The sequence below is a fragment of the Hyperolius riggenbachi genome, chromosome 10, assembly GCF_040937935.1.
Source record: "Hyperolius riggenbachi isolate aHypRig1 chromosome 10, aHypRig1.pri, whole genome shotgun sequence".
NCBI lineage: Eukaryota > Metazoa > Chordata > Amphibia > Anura > Hyperoliidae > Hyperolius > Hyperolius riggenbachi.
Genome location: NC_090655.1, coordinates 36383729 through 36397487, shown reverse-complemented (window position 1 = coordinate 36397487; position 13759 = coordinate 36383729). Strand labels below are relative to the sequence as shown.

Genomic DNA, 13759 nt, shown 5'->3' with positions numbered 1-13759 from the left:
TAAAGCCTCATCTACACGGGTAGATGAGGCTGCGATCCGGCGGCTCGATTAGCCGCCGGATCGCCTCTTCCGCGTGCCCGCTGCGTCCCCGCTCGCGCGCCGCATTCGATTCTCCGCTCGTCCCCGCTCATCTTCCGCTCGATTCCCTGCCATTGTCCCCTCGTGGGGAGCGAGCAGGGAATCGGCGGTGCGGAGATCCGTCCTGTCAGATCTTATCAATCGAGCCGCATTAGCGGCTCGATTGATAAGGAGCATCGCGGCCGCATCTACTCGTGTAGATGCGGATTAAAAGATTTACAGCATATAATATACTAACACAATTTTTTTTAATTTTTTTTTTCGTAAAACTGCATTCAAAGGGCTGACTCTTCTGCAGGGAGAACCAGCATCTGGTCTGCTTATAATCTTATCTTGTGTACACATTCTTTACTTGATACATTTATGTAAACATTCTCTGGCTGTGCAGGACTTCAGCTGATGAGTCCTGGGGTGAAACACAGGTCAGAAATCACTGCTGGCAGCATTCACAACAGAATTACAACAGTAAATAAAATGCACCAGCAGCTTTCAAAGTAAATTAACTGAACTTTGGGAAGTTATAATATCTAAATGAATCATAATACTTGTGCACAAAAGCAAATATGATAATTGTATGGGTTATAAAAAGTAGGAAAACACATTTTTGTTGAAAATTTTGTCATAGCTTTAAACCGCTTTAATCAGCCAACAAAAAGACAGGTTGAGATATGGTTTCATTGCACGAAAGTTCAAAGGGTCATTTTTTTAGTGTGGTTTCTAAACTGCAAATATGACAGAATGATGCAAAAAAAAGAAAATAAAAAAAAAAGAAAGCTATAACTGAAAATAAAAAGTATACCATTTTCTTTGCTACTATGTTCTATTCACTATAATCCGTACTACACATACAATCAGGTTTGCTTTAAGCAAGCACTTGCAATATGACTGTGCATTTAAAGGACAACTATTGCAAAAAATGTGACCTTTAGGGCTCAGACACATTATAAGCACTTACGATTGAGTAGCGCTTTTCAAAAATCGCTCCCATTCACTTTCATTAAAATCGCAGTAAAAAAAAAAAAAAAATTGTGTAAAAACATATGCGATTGCGGCAATTTTTACAGCTTATCAATTGCAAGCGCTCAGAAAAGCAGTTATAGCGTGTCTGAGCCCTTAAAATACATACGGTACATATAAATGGAGATTTCTCCCAGAGTAAAATGCAGTATAAAGTTACTTTTTCCCCTATATTGCTGTAAATTCTAGTAGGTACTAGTGATCTAACAGATGTGACAGGTTTTGGACAAGTCCATCTCCTCATGGGGATTCTCAGTTATTTCTTTAATTCAAAAAACACTTCCTGAACTGCAGTTCCTCAACCAAACTGCTAAAATAGTGTGCAAACGGGTAAGGAAGCTGTCCAACATCTTTGTATACAGTATATACTTTCCAGAGTGTGCGTTTGTAAAGAATAAAGGCAATACTGAGAATCTACTGTGACAAGATGGACTAGTTGAAAACCTGTCAGATCGATCAGCTATTTACTACCTACTGAAAGTGACATAGGAAGAACATAATTCATAGTGTATTGCACTCTGGGAGAAATATACTTTTTATATGCATTTTAAAATACCCATTTTGCAATAGTTGTCCTATAATACACAGCAGCAGACACACAAACTAGCTGAGGCTGATGTAAAATGGCATTTTAGACTAACACACACATACCTGTAAGAAGCAGCTCAGGGCAATGCAGTGATGAATAAGCAGCTCTGCTGTAGCAAAGTTGTCTAACGCCTTGTTTTGAGCAGTGTGCACATAGACTTTGCCACAGAAGTCACTTAAGGACATTTATTTTATAGATCACAGCGGCTGCGGTCAACATATTGAAATACTTTGCGGGATTCTAAGGCAAAGTCAGAAAGTTCAAGTCTGGCAGCAACATGAGAACCTACTCTCTCTACAATGTCACGTGACACAACAAGAGCCCAGCGTAAGTCTGCAGTACAGCCTCTACAGACCAACTTTACTCTGTCATGCTATCATGTATGCAGTGGAGTGGGTCAACTAGATGCTAATAATTTCAAGTTGATGCAAATGAAAAAAAAAAAATCTTGCTTTTGGTAGGTCCAATTCCAATGTGCATCAATTTGCATACAATTTTTAAAAAATGCAGCAACGCATACAGTACATACTCAAAATTAACTTAAGTTTTTGCAAACTGTCATAAGAAAAATGTAAGGGTTGACAAAACTCCGGCCACGATATTTTCTTTGCGTAAATGAAACTTCAAATGATCTGGTTTGTATGTTCCATACAGAATGGAGCTGGGAAGCATATTGGGAGATGTACATTCAAAAATGGTGTGGGCAAATTTTGGCGCTGTGCGACACCGATCCTGAAACCCTGCTCCAAGAATACACCAGGGCTGTGCGGTCGGTACAAAAAACATCTGAATCCAACTCCTCAGTTTATGAAACCACTGACTCAAACTCCGACTCCAGGTACCCAAAATTGCTCCGATTTAGATTCCTCGACTCAGACTCCTTAGTCTAATACTTACCAGGGATATGGATTTGGTACAAAAATCATCCGACTCCTCAGTTTATGAAACTACAGACTCCAAGTACCCAAAATTGCTCCGACTCCAAAGCCCTGGAACACACTTGCCTATTTTCTAATATTTTCCTCTGGTGACTACTAGAGATGGCCCAGCCTTGGAGAACTCATGGAGAAGCACATGACCAGTTTGATCAGCTGATAGAATTGTAAGCCTCTGATATGCTGTGATGACTTCCTGGTTTAACACATACTCAGGACCTTACAAATCTATCAGCTGATCAAAGTTATCACATGCTTCTCCGTGAGTTCTCCAAGGCTAGGCCATCTCTAGTGACTACCTAATTTTGTATCTACTCGATTGCCGATGCACAAATTAGCTGAAGAGCACCGCTACAGGCCTATGGCAACCCCAAAGCCTAAGTAAAAGCAGGAGGCACAGAGAGGGCTGAAGTGACGGAGGGGGCACAGAAATCACAAAAAGCAGGCACGCGTGGAGAAAATAAAAGGAGGCACAGTCATGGCATGGGGTCAACTCATACTATGTATCCACAATTTCAAGTTTATGCTGCCATTTTTCCTTAGTGGGAAAATAAAACACAGCAAGGTAACTGTGAGCCATAGTAAGTATGTGACGGATCATCAAAGATACAAGTGACTAGTATGCAGGGCTGTGGGTGCCTAGTGTTGGGAGATTTCATAAACCGAGGAATCGGGAAATCTCAAACGGACGAGTCGGGAGATTTCATAAACGGACGAGTCGGGAGATTTCATAAACGGACGAGTCGGGAGATTTCATAAACGGACGAGTCGGGAGACTTCATAAACGGACGAGTCGGGAGACTTCATAAACGGACGAGTCGGGAGACTTCATAAACGGACGAGTCGGGAGATTTCATAAACGGACGAGTCGGGAGATTTCATAAACGGACGAGTCGGGAGATTTCATAAACGGACGAGTCGGGAGATTTCATAAACTGATGAGTCGGGAGATTTCATAAACGGACGAGTCGGGAGAGTTCATAAACGGACGAGTCGGGAGAGTTCATAAACGGACGAGTCGGGAGAGTTCATAAACTGACGAGTCGGGAGAGTTCATAAACGGACGAGTCGGGAGATTTCATAAACGGACGAGTCGGGAGAGTTCATAAACGGACGAGTCGGGAGATTTCATAAACTGACGAGTCGGGAGAGTTCATAAACGGACGAGTCGGGAGATTTCATAAACGGACGAGTCGGGAGATTTCATAAACGGACGAGTCGGGAGAGTTCATAAACGGACGAGTCGGGAGAGTTCATAAACGGACGAGTCGGGAGATTTCATAAACGGACGAGTCGGGAGATTTCATAAACGGACGAGTCGGGAGATTTCATAAACGGACGAGTCGGGAGATTTCTTAAACGGACGAGTCGGGAGAGTTCATAAACGGACGAGTCGGGAGAGTTCATAAACGGACGAGTCGGGAGAGTTCATAAACGGACGAGTCGGGAGATTTCATAAACTGACGAGTCGGGAGATTTCATAAACTGACGAGTCGGGAGATTTCATAAACGGACGAGTCGGGAGATTTCATAAACGGACGAGTCGGGAGATTTCATAAACGGACGAGTCGGGAGATTTCATAAACGGACGAGTCGGGAGATTTCATAAACGGACGAGTCGGGAGATTTCATAAACGGACGAGTCGGGAGAGTTCATAAACGGACGAGTCGGGAGAGTTCATAAACGGACGAGTCGGGAGAGTTCATAAACTGACGAGTCGGGAGAGTTCATAAACGGACGAGTCGGGAGAGTTCATAAACGGACGAGTCGGGAGAGTTCATAAACGGACGAGTCGGGAGATTTCATTAACTGACGAGTCGGGAGAGTTCATAAACGGACGAGTCGGGAGAGTTCATAAACGGACGAGTCGGGAGATTTCATAAACGGACGAGTCGGGAGAGTTCATAAACGGACGAGTCGGGAGAGTTCATAAACGGACGAGTCGGGAGATTTCATAAACGGACGAGTCGGGAGATTTCATAAACGGACGAGTCGGGAGATTTCATAAACGGACGAGTCGGGAGATTTCATAAACGGACGAGTCGGGAGATTTCTTAAACGGACGAGTCGGGAGAGTTCATAAACGGACGAGTCGGGAGAGTTCATAAACGGACGAGTCGGGAGAGTTCATAAACGGACGAGTCGGGAGATTTCATAAACTGACGAGTCGGGAGATTTCATAAACTGACGAGTCGGGAGATTTCATAAACTGACGAGTCGGGAGATTTCATAAACGGACGAGTCGGGAGATTTCATAAACGGACGAGTCGGGAGATTTCATAAACGGACGAGTCGGGAGATTTCTTAAACGGACGAGTCGGGAGATTTCTTAAACGGACGAGTCGGGAGAGTTCATAAACGGACGAGTCGGGAGAGTTCATAAACGGACGAGTCGGGAGAGTTCATAAACGGACGAGTCGGGAGAGTTCATAAACGGACGAGTCGGGAGATTTCATAAACTGACGAGTCGGGAGATTTCATAAACTGACGAGTCGGGAGATTTCATAAACGGACGAGTCGGGAGATTTCATAAACCGAGGAGTCGTAGTTGGATGATTTTGCACCAATTTCACGGCCATGGTAAGTATTAGATTAAGGAGTCGGAGCAATTTTGGGTACCTGGAGTGAGAGTTGGTAGTTTCATGAACGCAGTCGTTGGATGATTTTTGTCCCTACTCCACAGCCCTGGTAGTACAGATATACGATAATGAAGTTTAATAATTAAGGCATATGAAAAACAAAGGAGAAGTCTTCAATGCTCCTTTGAATTTGTTCATGGAACTGTTACATTCACACCAAGACATAAATAGATTCTCCTCTCAACGGCTGAAACCTTTGTTGTGGCTCACAGAACCGTAAAGATTTGACACATCCTATAGAGTTCATGGGATAATGGCAAGCTGGGATGTCATCAAGTTAACTTGCGCTCTTTCATTTTGAAACCAATAATAAGTTCTACAGAAACTCAAAGAGCCCAGGTCATCTAAGGCCTTATGAGACACAAAAACCTAAAAAGAAAAAAAACAAAAAAAAAAAACTTTCCCATTCATGGAATGGAGCACAATGGACGACAAACATGTCAACAGATCCAAGGTTAAGCACAGGATTGATCCAGACCTGTGGTGACGTGTCCGTTTATGTCCATTACAGCAGCAGAGCGCAAAGTCCCCGACCTGCACCATTTTCCCAGACACTGTACAGAATTTGGGTCTATCATGTCGCAATGCTATTAGGATAGGATCTGATGTAACAGATTTATAAGAACAACATTCCTTGGATGTTACGTGGATGGAGGGAGAATATGCAATGTCACCGTCCACACACTGAACACCTGTAGTGAGGATAGAGCCTAAATCTAAATCAGTGAACTGCTAAGGCTATCTAAATGAATAAATGTATAAACCAAATCCACAGTGTATGAGGGCTCGTTTCCACTATAGCGAATCTGCATGCGGTGTCCACATGCGGATTCGCATAGGCAATGCAAGTGGATGGGGCTGTTTCCACTTGTGCAGCTGCGGGAGCGTTTTTTTGTGCGGCAGAAATCTGCACGGCAGAGCCGTCAAATTTCGCGTGCGAGAGGAATGCACGCAAATCGCCGCTAATGCTTTTAATAGGGAAACCGCATGCGGGTTGAGCATGCGTTTTTGCCGCGAAGTCGCATGCGATTTCGCATAGGTATAATGTTAATTTACACAGGCAGTGACATGGTTAAATTCGCACATACCCTTACCTATGCGGAATTGCATGCGAAATCGCGGCAACACCGCATGCGGAATCGCTCCCGCATGCGATTTCGTCCGCGGTGGAAAGCAGGCGATTCCACACCGCAACAGTGGAAACGAGCCCTAAACCAAAAGGCACCTTAAAAAATTACAGCTAATTGTGAGTTTTTCTCTTACGGTTAAGAAATGGGCCCTAAAAATGTCCTGCGGCTCCTGGACTGTACAGTCCAGCTCCTGGATTCCATCCATCTACCTCTCATTAATAGGCCCATTCACACGCCTGAGGCGACCGACCACCTCAGCCAATAGTCAGGTGTGTGTACAGCGGCCCCAGTGCTCCGATTCATTCAAGGTATAACCTCAATCTCTAATTACGGTTATAAAGGGTTCAGACTCGACTATGCCGGATTTATATGATAGCTACGCTATAAAGTCTGTGCTTCCTTTACTGAGTTACCCATCATGCAAAAGGCAAGAGAACCTCCCCTGCTTTAAGCAAATGCATAGAAGAGATACTTTGCCAGAGACTTGCTCATAGGAAGCAGACAAGTAATGCACAATACTACAAGCAATGCCTGGCACATAACACAGCATCTACTTACTATTCATGTTAAGCAAGGACCATAAGATAGAACAGTAGCCATTACCTGGTATAGAAAGCTAGAACTTCACACCGATGGAGCATGGAAACAGTGTGCCATCTGTGCTCATGTCAGATCCTGAATAAAGAATGGCTTTTCTGCAGGTATGTCAGGGATACAGACAGAACCCAGCCTGCCTTGCCAGGTGCCTAATGCCACTTAACGAACCGAGACATTCAGCAGCAACACCAATTATACCACAGTAATGGAAGCGGGCAGCATCGCTAGGAAAGCTTGTGTCTGAAAAATGCATGAGGATGAATCTCAGTTTCAGCTAAAAGCAGGGCGTGGCCGCGGACAATACTTTCACCTACTTTCTGTATAATGCAGTAACATCACCGACACCCTTATAATCGCTGTGTGTTCCCCTCCCCATCTCTTCCTCATAGCTCAGCTAGGCCAGCCGGAGACAATGCCTCAGTATCAGGACACACAGCTTTGTTTCTCAGGCCGATACCTGCTCAGTTATGTAGGGGCCTTGTAAAGCTGCTATGACACCTGCAGCGGATTCCAGGATTGTCGACTCTTCCTGACATAAAACTGCTAACTTTTTACTATGGATTTACATGGCACTCCCATGAAGTTGCACCGGGCAGGTGCGCGCGCATGCACACTGTTAAAAGATACACTTAGAGCCCGTTTTAAAACGGGCTTGGGTCGACTAGTATAATATATTAAATAATTATATAATACATTTTATTTCCTGTTTTTTGCCCTCTAAACCTAGGTGCATCTTATATGGCAGAGCATACGTTGTATAGCACAAACCTGGGTACAACAGAGGTGGTAAACACATGTGACAGTGACTAATATTAGCAGTGTAACAAGTTATACAGCAGCCACAAGAAACTGTAGGAAGAGAACCCTGCCCTAACAAGCTTACAAGCCAAAGGGATGGGTAGAAAACGAGGTAAAGCAATGAGTAAGCTTTATTCAGTGTGAGCAAGTTTGATTTTGCAAGAAGCAGAGTTTGGTCAGTGGCTTAAAATGGACCTGAACTCTTGCACAGGACAGAAAAAGAATGCACCCTGTATATATTTAAAAGGCAACTGAAGTGAGAGGGATATGGAGGCTGCCATATTTATTTCCTTTTAAGCAATACCAGTTGCCTTGCTATCCTGCCTATCCGCTACCTCATACTTTTAGTCATAGACCCTGAACAAGCATGCAGCAGATCCAAGTGTATCTGACATTATTGTCAGATCTGAAAAAGATTAGCTTCATGCTTGTTTCTGGCATTATTTAGACACTACTGCATCCTAATAGACCAGCAGGACTGCCAAGCAACTGGTATTATATAAAAGGAAATAAATATGGCAGCCTCTATTTCTCACTTCAGTTGTCCTTTAAAGAGTTTAGTCTGATTCCCACTCATCTGTGTCTAATCACAAGTTGTAATTTGATCTCTCAGCTGCTTTAGCTCAGGAATCTCTTCTGCCATGGCAGAGTAGCTAATTTGTAATCACAGGAGGTTAACCCCATGTCGGCTTCTATGGCAGTGGAAAGACACTGCAGAAATTACACCCTTCTCATGGACTAACTCGTACTTGTTTTGCCAGGTCTTTGTATACCCCATTTTATACCCTGATTGTATGTATAACCTTGTGCTGTTGTATAACCGTTTGCTACCTCTCTGTCTGTCACCCCTTGTTGCAATATATGTATCCCTAGTCGCGCACATTTGGCCTAGCATAATAATGCACTTGGACGCAATACGAAATTAGGTAGGTCCCATCCTGTGGGAGGTGGGTGTGGGCGGCTCCCTCTGGCAGTGCCAGCGCTTTGGGGGGGGGGGCGCACTTCTCAGCTTCCCTCCAGGGGGGCGGCTGCAGAGTCTCTGAGCAGTGAGTGTGCTTGGAGTGCTCTGTTGGCCCCCCTTTTCCTGGGATCCTGGGGGGGGGGGGCCTCCACGTGGCGATCCTGGATAAGTGCTAAATGCTGGGCGAACAAATCCCCCGCAGGGCAAAAATTTTGCGGTGAGTTAGTTGGCAAAACCCTGCATATCCTGGCAAGCGAAAGCGAATGCAGATTTGCTTAAGCATTGTCTCATGAATAAGCTAATTAGGCCTTATCTGCAAAGCCAGGTATATAAGGGTTTACTTGGTGCTTGATGCACACACCCTTTTTGCAAAATGTATGTATCCCTATTTATTGTCCAGCGCTGTGTAATATGTTGGCGCTTTATAAATACAATAAATAATTTATTGCAGGATTTAGATCAGCTGTAGGAAAGAAAGGTTTTATTTATTTTTGGGTAGGAACACACTACGTAGAATCGCATAATCAATTTTCCATAGCACATAGTGGAAACTGCATATGGGATTCTGCCAAGTGTGCTCCTACCCTTAAAAGGATATTATGCTGTTGCTTATCAGAGCAGAGAGGAAGTTCTGAGTTCAGGTCCACTTTAAAGTGAACCTCAGGTCAAACAACAGATACTTTCCTAAGAAGAGGGTAGGCTCAGGATTCTACAGAAGTTCCCCATGCCATCTGCCCGAGCAATGTGGCGGCCCAGGTGTGCTCCTCTTCATGCATGAGCGACTCTGAGCCACTGTGCAGGTGCGGCCATACTTGCGCAGGTGCATTATGGCTGCACTCCTGCATGAAAAGGGGTGGGGTTGCGATCATGAGCTTATCCGATTTCTTTCAGGGGTCCATAAGCGCCAGTGGTGGTCCAGAGCACGGCGTGAGAAGCCTCTGCTGGATAGAGACTTCCCTCCTCTCAGCAGGGCTGTGGATTCGGTACAAAAATCAGAGACTCCGACTCTGAACAAAATTCTGTACTCAGAATCAGATCGATTTTCTCTTAAAGGCACCCAATGATGATACAATTCATTGTACAATCAAGATTGTATCATTAGTGGGCACCTTTAAGCTGAATACTCGACGGAAGATGGATGGGGAACCTGACAAAGACAACTGTTGACGAACGAGCATTCCCCTACCGGCAGGAGCACCGAATGGCACATGACTGCCGCAAAGTCAAATGATCCCGGCACTTTGCGTGGGAGTCGGGGATCTTAAAGATCCACCACGATGGAAGTAAAAGCCGCTCGTCACAAAATGTCTGATAATGATTATTAACATGCAACTTCTGTTTCTATTGCAAGCTATATTCTTATGTTCTTGGCTGCTCTATTTTGTTATGTATTTGCTGTTACAAATGTATAGCCTTTATCTTTAGGCAGTGTTATCAGTTTCTTTTCTCTCAAATGAATGCCAACTTATCTGTCATTGGTTACACTACCTCTTACAAAATCGTTGCTGTTCCATATGCTCTGTTCTAAACCTAAAACTTCAATAAAAATGATTGAAACACAAAATGTCTGATAATCTCGCACATGTACGTACGCAGAAACGATTAGTCATGCGAAAAAATAAAAAACCTGTGCGGTATTAAACAGGGCAGTGGAGTCGGTACAAAAATCATCCGACTCCAACTCCGACTCCTCAGTTTATGAAACCACCGACTCCGGGTACCCAAAATTGCTCCAACTCCACAGCCCTGGTATTAAAGTAATTAATGTGTAACTGGTATGGATTATATTTACAGGTGCAGCTGGAGAAATGACTATACTGCAGTATTGCATAGATATAGGACTTATGTACAGTAAAAACAGCTAGAAGTGCTGCTGGATCCACTCCCCGATATCTCAAAGGTCAGCATACCTAGCTGCATGTCATGTCTAGAGCTATACTATGGGATCACTCCGATCACAACAACTTGTTACCTCTACAAGGCCGCATGACAGATTCTGCACTTAGGCCTGGTGCACACCAAAAAAACGCTAGCAGATCCGCAAAATGCTAGCAGATTTTGAAACACTTTTTCTTCTTTTTCTGTAGCGTTTCAGCTAGCATTTTGCGGTTTTGTGAAGCGTTTTTGGTGTAGTAGATTTCATGTGTTACAGTAAAGCGGTTACTGAACAGCTACTGTAACAAAAACCGCCTGGCAAACCGCTCTGAAGTGCCGTTTTTCAGAGCGGTTTGCGTTTTTCCTATACTTAACATTGAGGCAGAAACGCATCCGCAATCCAAAATCTGCAGCAGCCCGGGAGTATGCGTTTCTGCAAAACGCCTCCCGCTCTGGTGTGCACCAGCCCATTGAAATACATTACCCTAGTGGATCCGCACCCGCAAGCGGATCGCAAACCGCAGCCGAAACGCTCTGGTGTGCACTAGGCCTTACTGAGACAGCCCTGTCTGTAACACTTTACATACTAGCCTGACCCCAGCATGAGTAAGGAAAACTGCACTGCGTCATCATTGCATCACACAACAGAAGCTCAAAACAGCCAAACAGAGAATGACTGCACAAGCATACTAAAGTATGTACAGCTCTTATACTGTGTAACTTGATATACATGATATATGGCTGACATGACAGGTGGTACTGCTAGGCCTGCCTGCGTATAACAAAGACAGCAGAGATCACCTGTCGTGCTCCAGCCATACAGATTACCAGGGAAATACAATCCATTTATCACTGTCAGAAAATTCTGCTTTATTTTTTTCATTCTTTGTCTACATGTAAAAACGGTTTGTGCAGAAAAGGTAAACAGTAGCAAAATATTTATATGGTACTGTGATGGAAACCGATACAGATCAGATGTGCCCGGTTGTTTTATTTAAATCCATTCGGTTCAGCTCTATACAGTATATTGCAAATAAGGAGGCCCCTTTTACTCTTGATTACTTTCATTGGTTGCGTTACCCTTTCTGTACTTCTGGATGCAGAGTAACGGAACAGCAAAGAAAGTGTGTGGGGCCCGGTACACCAACTGCGTCGCTTCGGAAGTTTACAAACTGCCGCAAAGTCAACAGCGAGTTACTGTGCGACTTATGTGGTGGCGGAATGAATGAAAGTCAATGGGCGACGGAAAAAAATGTAATTTGTTGGCGGTGGTGCGCCGCGCATGCGTGGAATGATGCAAATACGACTTAGAAAGCAGGAATCACAGTGACATACTGTACTTCCTGCCCGGTAGGGAGTACGTCAATAAGCAAAGGACAGCGAAAGGCGTACGGAGGCGGCACCTTGCATATGACCCTGTCGGCTCTCTCTGCTGCAGGAGACGAATCTAGTTTTTGGCGTTGCGGTGCGTTGGGGGCAGCGCATGGCACCACTTTCCTCAAATGTAAAACCGGCCTGATGGCAAGACTCATTTTAGCTTGATTACCGGGCAGTGCAAATGCCAAATACACTCTTAAGGTGGCCGATGTAACGCGATACAATAAAATGATCCGATTTTACAGCAATTCAATAAAACAATCGGATTTCCCAAACAATCGAAAGCTTTTTTTTTTTTTTTTTTTTTTTTTTTTTTTTTTTTATTCGAGCAAGAAATCTGATAGAACTTCCCATTTTTATTTGATAAAAAAAAAACGATCGTAAATGGTGGATTTTTCTGATCAATTATTATGCAAATTGAATGGTGTGTGGTAGATTATCAGTTTATTAATATACACACCCTAGCTATTTTCTCAGGGTTTCCAATCATTTTTATAATAATTGAGAAAAAATGTAACATGTGTATGATACATTGGTCAGATTTCTGAAATGTTACAGTCAGAAAAATTGATTGCCATTCTTGAATTGAAAAGAGATTTAAAAAAATTGTATGGTGTGTGGCTACCTTTTCTAGAATTACAAAATGGAATGGCGATCAGGTAGAGCCTTGAAGAAAAAGTACACACACAGAAGCAATAGTACTGTACACACAGAAACCAGGAGCCTGATATAGTGTATTAAGTTAAATTAAACTGGAAAACAAATACAAAAAAACAAAAACACGGTACCAGGGTTGCTGCAACCACCATCAGAGAGTATGCCTGTCCCCACACACGTGTTCTTTGGAATGGTAGGTCTGATGGAGCAGAGTGGTCTGTACACGCAGACAGGCACCCAGTTTAACTAGTTAGAACTCTTTACTAAAGAAAAACATGCAGAGATACAGTATATCATACACCACCGTCAGGTAATGCAGCTGACTTAGAACAGAGAAAAACACAGAATACAGGAAACAACAATCGCATAAAGATCATCATGCTATATTACACACAGTGACAACTTGTGGTTGTTTTACTATACTGCAGATTAAGGTAACGTTAAATCTCTAACAAGGTTATTAAATAAGATGAGACATGCCATGCACACACATCCCATCTTGATTGGCCAATCGCTGACCAATTTTTGAGAATTTGCCTACTAAGTCTGTCCTACTATTCGAAAAGCATCAGCCAGATGCTAGAAATCGAAAGCTAATCATCAATAGGATAATGTTTTTTTTCGCGCAGATATTCTTTATTGAACGGAAGTAAAATCATCTATAAAATCTGATCGTGTGTACGGGTCATAACAGCTCCACTACTGTGCAAGTCCCTAACAACTAGACAGCCTCAGGGCTCGTTTCCACTATTGCGGTGCAGAATCGCCTGGATTCCACGGCTGATGAAATCGCATGCAGCATGCGTTTTTTGCCGCGAATTCGCATAGGTGCGGTTATATGCGATTTTAACCATGTCACTGCCTGTGTGAATTTATATTGCTACCTATGCAAATTCGCATGCGAATTCGCAGAAAAAAAAGGGAAGGGGAATTGCATGCGATTTCCCTATTAAATACATTGCATGCGATTCGCATGCATTCCACTCGCAGGCGAAATCTGCGGCTCTTTTGTGCGTTTTTTCACCGCTGAAAAAAAACGCACCTCAACAACGCTACAATGGAAACAGGCCCATCCACTTGCATTACATGTGCGAATCCGCATGCG

The 13759-nt window shown here is 43.6% G+C and overlaps 1 protein-coding gene across 1 annotated transcript in view; it reads right to left on the bottom strand.

Moving 5' to 3' along the window:
- Positions 1–13759, bottom strand: part of IDE (insulin degrading enzyme) — a 123758-nt gene that overhangs the window by 103644 nt on the left and 6355 nt on the right. The gene's annotated exons all lie outside the window — the stretch shown is intronic.